The sequence below is a fragment of the Cynocephalus volans genome, chromosome 4 (assembly GCF_027409185.1).
Source record: "Cynocephalus volans isolate mCynVol1 chromosome 4, mCynVol1.pri, whole genome shotgun sequence".
NCBI lineage: Eukaryota > Metazoa > Chordata > Mammalia > Dermoptera > Cynocephalidae > Cynocephalus > Cynocephalus volans.
In genome coordinates, this window is record NC_084463.1 from 64,527,733 (window position 1) to 64,545,085 (window position 17,353).

The following is a 17,353-nucleotide window of genomic DNA, read 5'->3' on the forward strand; positions in this document are numbered from 1 at the left end:
AAAAGGTCCAAGACGGAGAAGTATTTCAGGGTTCTTTGTTCCTGGAGAAGTTGTTGAAAATCTTATGTAGTTGAACATCTTATGGAGTTGAGCATGCTGTGGTGAGCATTAAATTGGGTCTTAATGACCGTGGAGAGGAAGAACATCACAATGATTGTGTCTGAAGAGAGAGAATACTAATTTGAAAAAAAAGTTTTAATGTAATTTTTAATGTAGTCATCAATTTTTAAAGTACAGCCTGTTTGACCTTTTGTAACAATTAAAAATATTTTGAATTGACTATTTAGATGTGTAGTCAGTGGAAAGGTTTAGCATATATAATGCTTATTTTGTTCTCTGGTACTTTAAAAGTTGCCATTAATGGGCTTAGAGATAATTAGAAAGTTTTGTGGCCATAGGACTGAATAATTGAATAGAATAAAGGCTAAATTAAAATTTGAGACTAATTAAAGTCATGTGTTAGGCTGTAATTAAAACCAGGTTGCCAGATAGTATTTGCTTTTGGAATTGAACTGTAATATATGAATATAGGAAAATGAATTCGTTAGCAAATAGCTAAGATTTGGGGAATCTGTTCTTTCCTTTCTATACTTTAAATAAAAATAAGGGGTGATTCAGGTACTTGTTGCTTTGAAGTACTTATTCTGTTTTAATTTATTCACCTATCTAAAATTCTTTTGATCTAGAGCCATCGAGAAAAACTTCCCTTTATTTTCCTTAACCACACACACACCTTAAAAAAAAAAAGATCTCCTTTAGGGACAAGTGAAGCGAGGGATATGAATATAATTTTATAAAGCTGTATCCTGTGGTGCATTCTACCACTTGAGAGATTCTCTTTAGGGCTTACAGTTTTTGGTACTCATAAAACCAAGCTCTTCCATTTCTTATAAAAATGCCCAGTTGGAAATAGAAAAGATTTGGGAATGAAAGGTAGGCACACCTCAGATACTCCTAACTTTTATAATACTTTTATTTGGGGAGGTTTGGGGGGGCCTGTGGGAGTTTATGTATAACTATTTTCCAGATCAGTAGAAGGTAAAATAATTTCGGCAATATTCTCGCTTAGCTTTATTTGTCTGGCTGCATTTTGTGACTCTCAGAAATTTCATGAGTAATTTGGGTAGCAGAATGTGATTCCACTAGGGGACAGCAGAGGCCAAGCCTTTGCATTGTATGCACACTGGCAGCAGTTTAGATCTTAACAGCAAATGTGAAGATGGAAACTAGTTAAAATTTCCAATAACATGAAGAGTTATGGTTTGTTTGTGGAAAATACTAGCACTTTCTGGAATAGATATGGGATTAAAAAAAGTTTCTTTAATTGGTTTGTGAATTGAAATAATAAAAGTGAAAGGACAATTTCCATGAGCATTAACTTAAAGGACAGGAAAATTTGCTAGTGAAAATTCTTTCTTTTATTCCTTTCACTTAGATTCGTGAAAGTCCTGTCTTCAGTCTGCTCCTTCTAGATAGAGGCTGATGCTTCCTTATGTGGTAATTTGCCATTGTGTGTTGGTATCTAGGGTTTAAAGGTTTAATAGAAGTGCAAGGCAAATCCTTCATTTTGCATCTTGAAGGAGTGAGGAGCTGGTGTAGAGTATAGCTGTAGAGTAGACAGAGGACTGACATTTCTTAGCAGTCTACATTTTGTCATGAACTTACTTCCCCATCTTGTCTCCTACTGTCTATTCAATACAGCAGGTGGACCAATCCTTTTAAAACACAAGTTAGATCATGTCACTCCTCTGATGGCTTCCCATTTCATTCAGAGTGAAGGCCAGTGACATCCTGGGCCTATGCTGTTCATTCTCCCTTCTGCCCTTCCTTTTTCTGTTCTTCTGCTCTTGTTCCCTGTGCTCCATACTGGCCTTGCTGTTTCTTGTACATGCCAGGCATGTTCTTGCCTTAGGGCCTTTATATTCACTGTTTGGCTCAAATGATTCCTCAGGTGTCCACACAGGTATCTTTCTTACCCTCCACCAACCACTTCTTTCCCTGCTCTGTATTTTCTTTTTTCCATAGCCCTTTCTGCCTTCAAATATGAATTTCAAAGTGTTCATGGAAAGATTCATATCATCTTTTAAATTTATTTTTCCACCAACTTTTTGAAGTACCCTCGTATACTAGAGCATTTACTTAGTATATTTTTTGTTTCTTTCTCCCTATTAGATTGTAAGTTCCACAAAGGCAGCAGTGTTTGTCTAGTTTATTGATGTATGCTACGTGCTTAGAACAGGTCCTGGCATATAGCAGACATTTGAGATAATAAATCCGACTTATGAATAGATCTTACCTAATATGTTAATTATCTATTGCTGTGTAACAAATTGTCCCATGGCTTAGTGGCTTAAGGCAATAATTTACCTCATAGTTTCTGTGGGTCAGGAATCCAGGGGTGGCTCAGCTGGTTCCTCTGGTTCTCAGTCTATCACAAGGCTCCAATCAAGGTGTCATATGGTACTTTAAGCTCAACTAGGGTTGGATTTGTTTCCAAGCTCACTCACATAGTTGTTGGAGATTCATTTCCTCCCTGGCTGTTGGTCAGAGGCATTTTAGTCCCTTTTTATATGGTTGTCTTCATAGGGCAGCTCACAACTTGTCAACTGACCTCATCAGAGAGAGCATTATGAAAGGGCAAGGAATTGAAAGGTGGAAGCAGCAATATCTTTTATGACCTAGACTTGTACGTCACATTCCATCTTATCTGCAGTATCCTAGTGGTCACACATCTGAGCCTATTCACTGTGTGTGAGGTAACTACACAATGGTGTGAATACCAGGAGGTGTGGATTATTGGGAATTATCTTAGAAGCTACCCATCACACCCAGTATCAAGTTTTATTAATAATTTTAAGGATAAAGGCAATCTCGAGTTATAGGTGAAGCAGGAAGAGGTCTGGGACCTCCATTACAGCCCCAGGTATTTTCTTGCCACATTAGGGTGTACTCTGCCCAGCCTAACACAGAAGACTCTAACTGATGTGTGTGACATATCACTTACACAGATGGGCCATTTGTATACTCAGGTGCAGAGCTCACTAGAGAGAAATATCCACTGAATCCATGGATTGTGAACAACTCTGGTACATTCTATTAAAAGCCTCTCATAGATGAGGACCCTCATGCTAACAGCGTTTGTCTCCCAGGAGGTCTGTCAGTATGTTTACGAGGAGATTTGACTTTGGCCATATCACTTTTTTGTTTGTTTGTCTGGCATCCTCCTCCCTACTTACCCCTATACCACAGGGGGAATGAATGGATTGTGGCTTAGCTATTTACTTCCCAAAATTTGATAAATATTTGTGTAAATAATGGGTGAACTCATTTAGCCTGTAGAGCAGCCTTATGAAAGAGGTTTTCTTACTAGGAAACTTTTTCTCAGAGACTTGAGGTAAAATGTGTCTAAGATTACTCAGTTGAGTAAGTACCAGGCCTGGGATTTATACTCAGGTCTTTCTGATTCTGTAGATCATTCTTGCCAATGTGCAGCTGTTTACATTTAATGGATTCTAGTGGGTGCTGCTCCTATGCAGGGCTTCTAGAATGCATGAAAGCCAGGTACTTGGAGAAGGAAGGTTGATGTCTTAAATTTGCTGCCATTTGTGGTCATGAAGATAAACTAAAAATGTAGTCGTTTTCTTTCTTATTTGGACTGTGAGAGCCAGATATCCCATAGTTGTTCAGACATTGTCTTTAAAAGTCAGGAAACTTAGGTCTGAATTTGATTTTGTCACCTAATAGCTGTGCACCCTTGGGTCAGTTTTTAAATTCCTTAAGCCTTAGTTTCTTCTCCTGTAAAATGAGGTAATCATATCTAATTCTCAGTTGTTTCCTGAAAGTACAGTTTTAGGTAGAATCAGTACTGCTTTTATTTGAGTTTTATTTTTATTCTTATCTATTAAAATTTAGCTTTAAAAAAACCTTTTTTGGGGGAACAGAGTTGATAAAATTTAAGATTTCTACCCTTTGTGAACTCTATAAATCCATTTTCTTAATCAGTGTGCTAGAAGCTTTCCATGCAGTATGTATTAACCGGCTTGGTTTCTTTCCAGTTATTTTATGGAGAACTTAATTTGTCACTGTTGAGTCTATCGTGATATACCTTTTTGTTATTTGAGATATTAGGTTGCAGATGACTTACTTTTTCCCAGAATATTTCCAAACCTATTCTTTTTTCTCTTTAGAATCCAGTGTAGAGTGTTTAGACATCCTGTAAGTCAGAGATACCTTCTTTCCTGGAATCAGCTCTCTTTTGTACCATATTGTGTGCGAGGAACAGAACAGTTGGACTCAGATTCCTTATGGCTGTCTTTCTGCATCTGCATGACAGACTGCACTGTTCTTTCATAGTGACATGAAATCTTGGGGATGGTTGCCACAGGTAAGGCTGAGGTATAGGGAGAATGGGAAGATTCAGGGAAGGAAAAAGAGAAGGACTGTGGAATAGAGTGTAATCAACAAATGTTTCCCTTTCTCCACCTCTTGATTATGCTTGTGTTATGAATAATGACTAGTATATTAATAGTCACAGTTGTAGAATTTCATATCCTAAAGGGGCGTAGATCATCTTATTCAAATGTATAATGTGTAAATAAGAAAATGTAATAGATCGCAATAAAATCTTATCAAAAATTGTATAGCTAATGAATAAATAGTACGACAGTACTGGAACCCACTTCTTTTGGCTCCAAATCTAGTGTTTTATCTCCTCGTATAACATCTAGTGGTCACTTGCTTTCCTTTACTCACCAAATATTTATTGAACAACTGTTAGGGACACATGTGTGTGTTAGGGACACGTAGCACATTCGTACATCCTCAGATTTAATGGTCAAGATGTGGAAATACACTAATTTGGTAGTACTAGGATGTGTGTTAAATGAAGTAAGAGTGATATAAGATGTCCAAAAGCATATAGAGTTAGTTTTTTACTTATTTTTGTTAACTTGTATTTTATTACCAAAGTAATACTTATTCGCCATGCAGATTCTAGACAATAATGGGAAAACAATTAAAATTATTTAAAATCTACCACCCAGAAAGTTTTTTTTCGTGTATGTTTGTGTGTATATATTTTTTCAGATTACAAAAATGGAATTGTGCTAAATAGACCCTTTTGTAACTTGACCTGTAATCTGGGACACCAGGTGGAGAGAACTTGGGGTGACTAGGCAGTTATTAACAGGGCCAGATCAGGGCAGGGTGGAGTGTCTGCTTATACCTCCCAACTACTGTTAGAGACTTTATTGGAATGGAGTTGATGTGTTAGAGAATTTGAATTGAAGTTAAAGGGTTATTGGCTTTTGGGTAAAAAGCAAATTATTGCCAGAATGGCAGGGCTTTTTTTTTTTTTTTTGCTTCTCTGGCCATAGTTTGAAGGTTATTTTAATGGAAGAATTACCATGTGCATCCAAGTCAGTGGTCTGAATCTCCTATTTTAGCCAAAAATACTAGTGAGCTGCAGGATGTGGAGATAAGCTTTTTGGTATTAGTTAGACAGTCATGATCAACCTACTGAGGATCCTTGTTTCTGGACAGCATGCTGGTATAATTGAAAAAGCAGTGGATCTGAAGTTTAAAGTCTGATATGTAGTGACCAGCTGATTTTAGGCCAACTTCCTGGTATTTTGGGAACTTTATTTTATATTTGCGTCCTCTACTGATTGTTTGATTTTAACATCAGCAAATTAATGTAAAACGAAGTTCTTTGTAAATTTGGATGAGCTGCGTAAACACAACATGGCATTAATACTAATGGTGAAGATGAAATTTTTGTTGTTTCAGATGCAGGGCTTTTTTATATGGTGCCTATATATGTCTTAAAATAATCTATTATGGTGACTACGGTTAATATATTATATTCTTGAAAATTGCTCAAAGGGAATGTTAAATATATTCTCACCACAAAAATAACTCTGTGAAGTAATGCATATATTTTGATTAGCAAGATTTAACCATTCTACAGTGTATATATACTTCAGAACATAATGTTGTATATAATAAATCATACAATTTTATGTCAATTTGAAATAAATTCTAAAACAAAAATCTGTATATGTGGAGTTTTAAAATGTAAGTATTATGAAGAACATTTATTTCTCTTGTATATATATTTAGCCTTAGGCCATGGATATTGCTTTTGAAGTCTGAAAGCTACCTCATGGGTAAATAGACTTTATTCTTATAAGCATTAAAACAAAGTGAAATGGCTTATGTCTTCTTTATAAAAAGAGCTTTTATTCTTGAAAACTGGAAATTTTTTAGTATTAGTGTGTAGGAGATAATTTGTGCTTTACGTTGTTTCAGGGAAAAGCCATGTATAATGTAAAATAGGTAAAATGGCCAGTGATGATCTTTTTAATAGATGCTTGCCTTGTGGGATTTGGCTTTGGATATTATTTTCCATTTTCCTTTGGGGAAACTAAACTGCACTGTTACAGTCTGTCTTAACCTTGTGTGGCCTTTTACATACATATTCTGTTAGCTATAGCTTTAAAAGGTTTGTGCGTGGCCCCTTTGTGACTTTAATCCCAATTCGTTCTCACAAATTCTCTCCAGGTGCATGAATGGGTAAATAAGATAGATATAGATGACTGGCCACATTATTCCTGCTTATGAGTCAGAAGAATCTCAGAGAACATTCAGTGGATGCCTTTTTGATGTCAGAGAGTTCTCTTACCCCTTTGCCCTAGTTCTTGCTCTATGTAGACTTGTGGGCCTATTTATTTTATCATGCTGTCTCTGAATTTTGTATAGAATGTTGAAAGGGTTGACAATCTTTCAAACCACTGTTTTCCCTCTTCCCTGATTTTTCCTGTTTGGGCCACACAGAGTAAACCTTTCTACTTCTGAAGGCCTGAGGGCATTTTGGTAAGTGTACTGCTTACCAGTACACTTTGGTCAGTATTAACTGATTTTGTCCTCTTTGATCCTTGACGTGTCCTTAGTGAGGTCTTGGTGCTTCAGAAGTTGTGATGTCCCCAAATATCTCGTCTGCTTAGGGTGTCACCTCTTTATGTTATACACTAATAACTTATGCCTTCATGGATGGCTTAGCCCAATATTGCTGAGGCAAATCCTTTAAATTCATATTTCTTTGTAGTGAATAGATATGAAAAACTTTCAGTCATATTATTCTGTGTTAAAATATAATAAAGAACGTATGTGGTACTACTTTTTCAGTTATGAAATATAGTTAGTAAAAGGATTAAGTAAGTTGTATGTTCAGCTTTACTCTTTCCTGCATTAACTAGAAAAAGCAAATAAGCATGAAAACAAAAGTATACAGGGGATTCTTAAATGCTGCCTTTTCCCCATGGAAACCTTGACTCTCCCATCTGTATCCCTATCCCTAATGTTTGACTAATTCCTAATTATTTCTGTGGGTCTCAGCTTAGATGTCATTTCTTCAAGGAAGTTTTCTTGTCTCCTAGACTACATTAAGTAGAGCTCTCTGTCATACTTACACGTAGCTTCCTGTATGTCTACTAGTTCACTCATAACACTTGATTGTTATTACTAGTTTTAATTACTGGTTTTAATGTCTGTCCCTAATAGCTTTGTAACAGCCAGGACCATGTCTTTTTTGTGTGTGTGACCAGTAAGGGGATCGCAACCCTTGGCTTGGTGTCGCCCGCACCGCGCTCAGCCAGTGAGCACACCGGCCATCCCTATATAGGATCCGAACCCGCGGCCTCGGCACTCCCAGCACCGCTGCGCTCCCAGCGCCGCACTCTCCCAAGTGAGCCACGGGGTCGGCCCCAGGACCATGTCTTTTTTATCTCTGTTTCAGTGCCTAGCCTATAGAGGATCTTTAATAAAATGTGTTGAAAATTAATGAATGAACTTGAAGAAAATTTAACATTTCGATAAGTTTTATATTTTCCTGTCTGAATCTGTGTACACATAAGGATATTTACATATTTATCTTATGAAAATGAGATTAGACTAGAGTTTCACCTTATTCATAGGAGTTGAATTTTAGAGCCAACATGTCAGGTAAAAATTGCCCTTCAAATCTTACTTTTTATTTTTGGCAGCTGGCTGGTACAGGGATAGAACCTGGACCTTGGTGTTATCAACACCATGCTCTAACCAACTGAGCTAACTGGCCCGACCTCAAATTTTAAAATGCAGTATAGTACCATCTCTCAGCAAATCATCAAAGTCAGTTTTTCCTTTCAGCATTCAATGATAAAGGTCTTACAGTGGTATTCAGTCTCTCCATGCAGAGGCATCCACGGTCTTCCAAAAACAGGATCTTATGTACCTTTTTAGCAGTCTTTCCTGTTGTCCATTTATGTACTCCAGCTTTGGTGTTCACTCTTTACTAAATTTGCCTTGTACTTTCTGGTTTCTACTCCTTTGTTCATGTAATTCATCTTTGGGATACCTTAGCTTTTTCCTTTCTGTCAAGGCCCACCTGAAATGCCATCTGCCATGACTGTTTGCTTTGGTGTTCACTCTTTACTAAATTTGCCTTGTACTTTCTGGTTTCTACTCCTTTGTTCATGTAATTCATCTTTGGGATACCTTAGCTTTTTCCTTTCTGTCAAGGCCCACCTGAAATGCCATCTGCCATGACTATTTCTGTTTATCTCTGGCTAGCCCTGAGTGAACTCTTTTTACTTCTGTGTTGGTGGCATTTATTGCTGTGGTTGACCTTCAGCACTTATTTACAATTCTGTGACTGTTCTCTTGACTCTCTTGCTTCTGTGTTTTTGTCTTTCCTACTCAACTGAGCATTAGATAACAGAAGACAGGGATTTTCATCTTCTGTTTCTTTGTGTTCTTCAGTTTATGCCTGACACAAAGTTTCTCAGGAAATAGTTTATTTGGTTAATTATAAAAATTTCCCTTTGTATTTTATAGCTTGAATCCTGAAGAGAGTGCTTTGAGATTTTTTTCTTTTGTTTAATTAAAAATATTTCCCCAAATACCCAATTTCATTGTCTGTTTTACTAGTTGCATGTCATAGCTGACACTAAGGTATCAGGAAGTCTGTATGCACGTAACACAAGAAGCTTAAGTAACTACAAGATGCCTTGTGGCCCATGTTAGTACAAATTTCTGAAGGTGCAAGTGTGAAATAAGATTTTACTAGGTGAGGGAAGAGAAGTTACATGGATTGGAGGTATGTGTTTTATCTGAGCAGTGATCCATTTCTTATAACTGATGTCTCTGAACAACTTTATACCCAAGGTATAAATAAAATTCCCAGGAAGATTAATTGATTTCTTTAATATGTTTGCTGCCATATTCATTAAATGACTGATTTTATTAGATCCTCTAGTGACTTGAGCGAGAAATCGTCTCCATGCTATATAAGTAGACATTTATTTAAGAAATGTCCTTTGGTTGGTTTCTTTCTTTAAGATCTAGCTCTTGTACTGTGGCACAGCCTAAAAGTCACTAGGAATTATAACGAGTGATGAAAATTTGATATGAGGCATTCAGAGCCCTAACTTTCTGCTGCCACAGAAGGTTAAAAACTGGTATTCTTAATATTTACCAGTTAGATGAATTTGCTTCTGCGTTTTTGTTCATCATACTGTTAAAATGTAAAAAGCAGATTGCATTGATACAGATTTTCTTCTTGTTTAGGTACAAAGAGGATGGTGAAGCTTTATTAATTTTGCTTCCCTCAGAAGAAAAAGGGATGGTACAGCAGCTTCTCCAGAAGCAAGTACCTGTGAAGGAAATCAGGTAAGAGCTACGTGTTGTCTTTATGTTGTTATTATTAGGAAAATATAGGACATGAAATTACTGTGCTTAATTATGTATACCAAATTCCCTTCTAATCCAATCAGCTGTCTGGCTTGTGACTTAAAAAAATAAAGACTATTTTTTTTTTATTAGAACAGTTTTAGGTTCACAGCAAAATTGAATAGAAAGTATGAGATTTCCTACATACACCATGCCCCACACATGCATAGCCTCCATTTACCAACATCCCCTGCTAGAGTGGTACATCTGTTACAGTTGATGAACCTAAACTGACACTTCATTATCACCCAAAGTAAGTTTATGTGAGGGTCAGTCTTGGTGTTGTATACTCTACAAGTTTGGACAGATATGTAAAGATGTGTATTCACCATTATAGTATCATACGGTATTTTCACTGCACGAAGAAGTTCTGTGTTGTCTATTCCTCTCTCCCCTCATCACCTCAGCCCCTGACAACTACTAATATTGTTACTGTTTCCATGGTTTTTTCTTCTCAGAATGTCATACAGTTGGAATCATACAGTATGAAACCTTTTGATATTGGCTTCTTTTACTTAGTAACATGCATTTAAGTTTCCTCCTTGCTTTTTCATGGCTTGAGAGCTCATTTCTTTTCAGTGCTGAGTAATATTCCATTGTCTGGATGTAACAGTTTATCCGTTCACCTGCTGAAGGACATTTTGATTGCTTCTAGGTTTTGGCAATTATGTATAAAGCTTCTATGAATACCCACCTGGATGTTTTCAACTCCTTTGGGTAAATACCAAGGAGCATGATTACTCGATAATAAAAGTGTGTTTGGAAGACAGTTGGGCAGTTTCTCACAAAACCAAAAGGGGCTACCGTTTTGCATTTTCACCAGCAATGAAAGAGTTCCTGTTGCTCCACATCCTTGTCTGAATGACAAGTTTCAGTCTCACTTGTATTTGGGCTGTTGAAATGCTTTGGCTTGATTTCTCTGAAAATAATTTGGAGGGTGGTTAGATGGAGGAAGAGTGGTCGAGGAGGTAGAAGAAACAAAATTGGCCACAAGTTAATAATTGTTGAGGCCGAGTGAAAGTTTTCTACCTTTGTATATTTTGAAATTTTCTAAAATTAAAACAAAAAAAGGAAAAACAACCTCATCCACCACCACGCATTATCACCCCAGCTTTTCATGAACAAAGTGGTTCAGTCTAAAATCAGGGAAACAAGTGGGGTGTCTTGTGAAACCTAGAATTTTTCTCTCCTGTAGCCCCGGTGGGCAGAGTTAAGTACCATCCCTGTTGTATTATGCCTACTTTCCAAATAGAGAAGTCAATATTTATATTCTTTTGCTATTTGTTTATTACTTAAGATTGATTTTGTGTTATTTGACTAAAAATGAAAGCAGTTATAAAAATGATATTAGACTTCACTCTATTTTATTGAGGATCCATCTCCCATGGGAGACTCCTTTCTATTTTTGTAGAATTAAGAAGTAACTAGGGCTAATTGCGGTGTTAATCTAAGTATCTTTCACTCACTCATCAAGGGATGTTTAGAGAAAGTGTCTGTGTTATTTCCTTTCTCTTTTGATATTCGTAAGAGAATCAAATTTATGTCCTGTGTAATTTTGGTCTAATCTGGGTCATAGATGAGAAAAAATGTTACACATTTAAAGATAATACTGAGGAAAATAGGAAAAGATTGTGCACCATTTTTAGTCTCTAAAATTGAAATATTTTTATTTAACCTTTATCTTTTTGTTACAAAGAATCAATCCAGAAAAACTTACCAGATGTCCAGAAAAAACTGGAATCCTTTTTAGCCCAAGATCAAGATTTAAAAGAAGGAGCACAAAGGGTAAGTTGTTTTTGAATTGGATACATTTGTTGGAGTGGAATTTATGATAAAATTAAATTTCATCATCTTCTGTTCCTTCTAGGTTGCATGCTCATGTTTCAGATATTCAAGCAGTGTAATTTTCAGATAGATAAGTCTAACTTATTCCCTAACTTTGAAAAATGGTTTTCTGTTCATTTGCTTGGTAGCTGGCTAGTGTGGGGATTCAGACCCTTGACCTTGGTGTGTTACAAGGCTGTACTCTAACCAACTGAGCTAACCGGCCAGCCTGAAAAATGTTTTTTATATTAACCTGAGAAAATCTCTATTTGTCTATAGTCTTAGAAAAGACATATGGAAAATCCTCTTAATGATAATTTTTAGATGCATGATGGCCTGGTTTCTAGTATGTTTTTAAAACATACTAGTATGATTTGAAAACTGTGGTCATAAAAAAAATGTAGTAAAATGGCCTTTGAATTGTCATCTATAGTTATTCTAGTATAAATTACACTATAAAATTAAAACTTTGAAATAAAAAGCCTCTTTAAAAAGTATGTTCTCTTGTATAAGAAATGTAGGTTTGAAATGAAAACAAATTTACATGGGTTGCAATTTAAAATGTATTTGCTTTTGTTAAGATATTAACTTTCATGAAAGATTTGAATGGACGTTCAAATTAAATAACATACTGAAGAAGCAAAATTTCTGAAACAGAGGAGGAAGAAACCACAGTAATAATACTCTGCCAGTTCCCCAAGATGGGTTTTTACCCTGACTCTGAGGGAACAGATATAACAGTCTATTATTTGCTTAAAATTGATGGAAGTGTCACAACAGTGGTAGCGGGACTGAATTTAAAAAGTAGGCTGCTTCAGTTTATCCTAAATCCCCATTCTGTCCCTCCCTTGAATTCTTAAACATATATAAAATTAATCATAGTATTTGAATAGGAGTAAGAAAAAATATTAATATTCAAGTTTCATGTACTATAGTTTTAGAAGATTACTTACAGCTCTTTCAGAAAAATTACTTAGGACTAGATGACAAGATGCTATTAGTTTTTCAGTAAATTAGGTGCTCTGTCTTTAAATGTGACCCAGAAAAATATTTGTAGCCTTAGTTTCACTTCAGCTGCTGAAATGAAATGAAATGTTTTGACTGCAGTTTGAGTGATTTGAGAAGCTCATATTAAATCCAAGAGTTATTCTGTATCTAATACATGTCAGTATACTTGTGCATTGCAAAGATACATTGCTAACCATGATGTTTGACATTTGTTCATGCACTTTTTATCATGCGAGCATCACAAAATGATTTTTGATCTGCGTCTAAATAAATGAGATTTTCTATTAAGCCAGTGCTGCAATTCAGCAATCATTTAATTGCTCACTGTGTGCTTTGTACATTACTTTGTGAAGTGAGAAGGTATTAAACGAAGTGGAAGATTAGGTTAGGTGTACTTGTAAAGAACCTTATATTGTTCATGAATTTGGACATATTTGAAGGAAATTTAAATAGTTTCTCCTTTATTTGTTGAAGCATTGAATTGTAGGTGCCTACAAAATTGGATGACCAGGGTGATCCACAGTTGTACTCCTGCTTCCGCAAAGCCTTATTTAAATTTAGTTGCTGCTATATTACTTTTAAAGATGATTTTGAATTGGATATTTTCCCCATGTAATAATACATAGACTTCTGCATTTACAGCTCTAATTATATTTTCCTTTGTTTCTATTGTTTTTTATACCCTCTTTCTCCTCCACTATGTAAACTTATGAAGGCCGAACTGTTTTGTTTGCCTTTATATCACTCATAGAAGCCAAGGGTTTTCCTCAGGAAAAGCAAATGGATACATGATTATACAATTCTTTCTGTACCATACATCCAATATTACATATTTCTGATTCTTCCTTTGTAATGTCTCTTCTGAAACTGTCATCATGAGAATAAGGTAGTATAGGGTTTTAAAAATTCTTTACTTCGTTCAAGTACATAGTCATTTATTTAGAAGTAGCTCTTTACAGGTGTGACTTAGAGGACTCATGCTTGAATACCATTGTAAGCTAGCTTATCGTTTAGATCTCTTTTATGATAATGGATATTAACATACATTTATGGAGCACCTACTGTGTAAGATGTGTTTGTTTTCTCATCCCAGCTATTTAGATTTGCAGCAAACTTGTATTAACTTGTGAATCTTATTTATGTTCCTCAGAATTTTAAACATAATAGTATGGAAGGAACTGTAGTTTAATGAATGTCATGGTTCTTGAGATTACATTTTAATAAACTGGGGAAGTGCTATGTCATATGAGGCAGGAACATCTGTTTTCATAACAGTATATCCTGCACCAGTGCCTGGTACATAGTTAATGCTCACTGAGTCTTTGGATGACTGTGTGAATGAATAGATAAATATTGTTACACAGGGTTGGTAGCAAGTAATTAACTGGTTAGGCTGTTGTGCAACCATCAGGACTTGAGTTGCTTGAGTTTTTAAAAGCTTCAAGTTGACTTCAAGGGCGTGGAAAATTTAATTACTTTGAGAGCCTTTTCTTAAGTAATAGGTGCTACCTTACTGTCTTTTAAGTGGTTGCTGAGACAAGGGACTCTTCTACTTTTGGGGTGCCAGCCGTTTCAGCTGTCATATTGGAGAGACAAAGAGGAAGCAAGATTGAGCACTAAGCTATATGGACCTCATCATATATATCACCAGTAGTCTTTGGCATCTTCATAGGATTTCGCTGCCAGTAAATAATTCTCTGTGGGATTATTTTACTGCTTATTGGAAGTCAGTGTCACGATTATTTGTTTTATACTGAGATGCACTCTGAGAAAAGGCAGTATAAAAGTGCATTTGTGCTAAGGAAATTCGTTTTCTCCAAGAAAGTGGAAGTCAGATTTCATGTTCCTTTGGGGCCACACAATAAAACCCTGTCTACTTTCCAATTTAGGCAAATATATTCAGGCATCTGAGACTTGATAACATGTAATGAGTATGGGGCATTGATTACTATGAGAAGAGGAGGGTAGAAAAGATTAGGCTGCTTCACTGAGATCTACTGGCAGCGTTTTTACTGAGAGTGGATATAAGGATGTCACCTCTTAGTTTTGGGGAGTGAATGCCGGAGAGATCTGCTTTATGTCCTAACAGTTCAAAACTGCAAATTTCAAACTTTTAAGTTTTCCTTCACAGATCATGCTGTTTGATCCTTTTAGCCTTTACTCATGCTGTTAATGTCTGTTTGGAATACCCTTCACTTAGCTCCTTCTTGGCCTAATTAACTCATGATTTATTACGTTAAGGGTTGTTTCATCTGGGAAACTGCCTGTACAGTTCTGGTTATGTATGTGTACCTGTGGTTTCCAAAGAGCAGGATGATCCTTTGGCATACAAGAAAGAAAATACTAGGTTTCGTATTTATATATTTATCTTGAGAGAAAAAACACTAAGCTTTTCTAATATTAGTTGCTTTGACACCGTCACTGTTTTCTCATATGTTGTTATATATAATATAAAAGTATAAAAATGTTATATATAATATAAAAGTGTAAGAGTGGGAGTTAGTGAAACACAAGGGGTTTGTATCAGTATCTGTACTTATTTGTTGGTTTTCTGCATACAGCAGTGTATTTTAATTTGTTGTGTGTGCTTGGTTATCTTAAACATCCAAATTTTGTGGTTATCCTCCGTGGTATAAAAGCATACTGGACATAATTAAGTCAAAAGTTAACTAATATTTCTACTTTGCTCTTGTACAGTGTGAGACCCTTGGAACACTTTCCCAACTCAAATGTTACCATTTTCAGTATTTTAGTTTCACATTTTCTCCTACCTCCAGTTTAGTCACTCCCTCCCCCTAAGAGAGCAGTGCTTATTATTTAAAACTACAGCAACATGTTTACTTATTTGCTCAAGTCTTTCTTGTGACCTACATTTTCCTTTTGGAGTTAGTTTTCTTCTTAAAATACCATTTTTTAGTAGTTCTTTCAGTGAGGGAAGGGTATGTTATTAGTAAATCTTTTTGTGTCTGAAAATGTTTTTCTTTTACTCACAAGTGTTGGAGTCATTGGGTGTGACAGTTATCTGATCTATTATCCCACTGTCTTCCAGCACATGCTACAGCTGGTGTCAGTCTAATTGTCAGTGTTTGTAGTGATTTGTCTTTCTGATTGCATTTAAAATTTTGTCTGACTATTCAGTGATTGTTCTTGTACTTCCTGAACCTGAAGATTCGTCTTTTTCACCAGTGCTAGAAAATTCTCAACATTGTTTTCTGTATTTAAACTCCAATTTGATATATGTTGTCTCTTCATTTTGTTCATATTTTGTAATCTCCTTTTTATATTTTCTGTGCTGCCTTTTTGTTTAATTCCTCAGATTTATCTTCCAGTTTAACTCTGTCATCTTTTTGTGTACCTAATCTGTGTTTTTAACCCAACCATTGATGTTTAAATTTCTGTGCTGATTTTTCATTTCAATGGGTTATATTTAGTGCGTTTTTTAGTCTGCCCTAAGAAAAAGGTACTATCTCATTTTTTCTCACAGTTTTGATTTCTTATGTTTTTTAGTAAATGCTAAACTTAATAGAATTATGAGGTAGATACTCAAAAAAATAATTATCTAAATTTCTTGGGAATGTAAACTCCTTTGACACTGAATTTTTTTTTACAATATTTGTTAATTTAAAATAATAGCAAATGCTGCTTGCTAACTTAAAATAGTTTTTAATGAAAAATAATTGTCTTCTAAAATAAAAATTAGTGAGAAAATAACACCATTATATATTGTTAACCATACAAATCTCTTTAACATCTGCTGAATAGAGTTGAAAACAGTTGGATTATAATAATATTTTCTGAGTTTAATCTGTTGCAATATATTCCTTTGAAGGATATTAAGAAAGTCTGGCCTTGCACAGATTTATAGTTGGAAAGGGAGGAATGTGTTAATACCCCTCTGAGATGTGTACATTCTTCTTTGATAGCACACCAGAACTCAACCAGTGATAGTTTCATATAAATTCTGAAACCACATCAATGAACCTTTTGTTCTTTGTTACAGTCAAGTCCATTGGTCTGTCTTGTACTCCAAAAAGGCCTTTTAACTGTATTTTTTAACCTCATGTTTTGTTTATTTGGAAAATATTCTCTGAGTTATGCAGATCTTCCAAATACTGACCTATTTCATTTTATAAGTATCAAAACCACATTTATTATCACCAATGGTCTCATTAGAAAAATCTTTTTTGGGAAGCTATCCAGTGCACAGTAGATACAAATTTCCCACAATCAAATTTGCTCTTAAAGCTTGAATTTTATCATTGGCAATAAATACTGTCAGTTTTCTTTGAAGTAATAAGCTCACTTTGTGCATTTTTGAGGAGATGTCTGTAATTGACCAAGGCTCAAAACCATTGTCAGTGCCCTCCTGCCAGAGACTACCAGGAACACACCTGTAGTGGACTGAATTATGTCTTCCCCCAAACTCACTGAAGTTTAAATTGTGTCCTCCGAGTTTTATGTCTTAGAATCTTAGCCCACATTGTGACTGTTAAGAGGGTGGGAAATCCTATTATGGTAATTGAAAGGACCATGCCATAGTGAATCGGTTAAAAATGGAGGTCAAGGGCATGGTTCTGGGGGCTTTAAAAGAAGAGGAGAGTCTGTCTTGCTCTCTCTGCTTCAACCATCTTGCTATGTGAGACCCTTGGTCACTGTCACCACCATCAGATGGACTTTGGAATTCCCAGCCTCAGATACTGTAAGCAAACAAATTTCATTTTCTTCATAAATTTCCCAGTTCCGTGTACTTTGG

The 17,353-nt window shown here is 35.7% G+C and overlaps 1 pseudogene; it reads left to right on the plus strand.

Moving 5' to 3' along the window:
• The window catches only part of LOC134375254 (rho GTPase-activating protein 20-like), a 138,991-nt pseudogene that overhangs the window by 7,801 nt on the left and 113,837 nt on the right, over nucleotides 1-17,353 (plus strand).